The sequence below is a fragment of the Amblyomma americanum genome, chromosome 7 (assembly GCF_052857255.1).
Source record: "Amblyomma americanum isolate KBUSLIRL-KWMA chromosome 7, ASM5285725v1, whole genome shotgun sequence".
NCBI lineage: Eukaryota > Metazoa > Arthropoda > Arachnida > Ixodida > Ixodidae > Amblyomma > Amblyomma americanum.
In genome coordinates this window covers 144432051-144433745 of record NC_135503.1, presented here as the reverse complement: position 1 = coordinate 144433745, position 1695 = coordinate 144432051, and the positions used below count along the sequence as shown (strand labels likewise).

Sequence of the window (1695 nt, the reverse complement as noted above, 5' to 3'; positions counted from 1 at the left end):
TAAAAGAAAAACAGCTTTCACAGATATGACAAGATTAGGTGGTGTGACCATACTAAAAAATTCGCTAAAAGCCTATCAGTGAAGGAAGCGGCGTAGGGATCACAGCTCATGTGGCACGATGCGTCGTGCTGCGTGAGGTCTCTCCGCGGGGAACGCTACGGCGTCGTGCATTGAACAGTCATTACCGGGACTAATATATGCTGATGATATAGTGCTAATGGCTGACAACAAGGAATAATTGCAGAAGTTGATAGACATTTGTGGTACAGAGGGAGATAGATTAGGTTTCAAGTTTAGTAAGGAAAAATCTGCAGTCATGACATTTAATGATGAAGGCGGCGAGCATAGAATACAGAAGTTCACGCTAGAGGTAGCGGATGAGAACAAGTATCTTGGGGTGTGGATAAATAACGGTGCTCAGTATCTGACAGAGCATGAATAATATGAATGAATAAAGATAGTAGGAATGCAGCTTTCATGAAAAATAGGGCACTGTGGAATTACAATAGGTATGAAGTGGTAAGAGGGATCTGGAAAGGGGTGATGGTTCCTAGTCTGACTTTCGGCAATGAGGTCTGGTGCATGACACCAGATGTTCAAGCAAGGTTAGAAATCAAACAACGTGGCGTAGGCAGGCTAGCTTGGGGAGCACATGGCAATACATCAAGTCGGGGGGTGCAGGGTGATATGGGATAGGCGTCGTTCGAGAGCAGAGAAGCAAGCAGTAAGATAGCATTTGAGGAGCGATTGAGAAAAATGGAGGAAAAGCAGTGGGCTAGGAAAGTTTTCAAGTACCTGTCCATAAGGAATGTTGACACGAAATGGAGAAAGCGAACTATAATATTGACAAGCAAATATCTGGGCAGCAGTAAAGGGGCAAATCAGCAATCATAGGTTAAGAAAAAGGTTAAAGAAACAGAGAGGGCTCGGTGGAAAACAGGGATGCTGACGAAATCGGCACTGGGAACATACAGAATCTTTAAGCAGGAAATTGCCAAATAAAATATCTATGATAATTGTAGGAGGAGCTCTTTGCTGTTTGAGGCCAGGACGGGAGTTTTGAGGACTAAGACATATACAGTCAGGTACCACGATATAGACACGTTGTGCTGTGCTATTGGAGAGAAGGAGGAAATGGCTGAACGTTTGATACTTTTCTGTAAAGGGCTTCACCCTACAGTGGAAAGCAGCGGGGCTGATTTTTTCAAGGCATTAGGGTTTAAGGATAGTGAAAGGAAAGTAGATTTTAAGCGAGTAGAAGTAACCAAGCGTAGGTTATCTGATTGGCGGCTAAAATCAAGACAAGAGACAAATTTCACAAATCATGTCTAGGTGGCTTGAACCACCGAACGAATTAAAGGGTTCAGCCTTATCCATCCATCCATCCATCCATCCGTCCGTCCGTCCGTCCGTCCGTCCGTCCGTCCGTCCGTCCGTCCGTCCACCCACCCACCCATCCGTCCGTCCGTCCGTCCGTCCGTCCGTCCGTCCGTCCGTCCGTCCGTCCGTCCGTCCGTCCGTCCGTCCGTCCGTCCATCCATCCATCCATCCATCCATCCATCCATCCATCCATCCATCCATCTGTGGCCTACCGTGTGCTTTGCGCAACATGGGAGTCAACGCGAAGGGATCCATTACAGCATGGCTAGTTGGTGGTTTGACTTTGCAGGCATATCGAACATTCGAGACGGAAGA

General features: G+C 46.8%; 1 pseudogene; it reads left to right on the top strand.

Moving 5' to 3' along the window:
- The first annotated feature begins 316 nt into the window (after positions 1 to 316).
- On the top strand, positions 317 to 1332 carry LOC144098140 (uncharacterized; annotated as a pseudogene).
- The last annotated feature ends 363 nt before the right edge of the window (positions 1333 to 1695 follow it).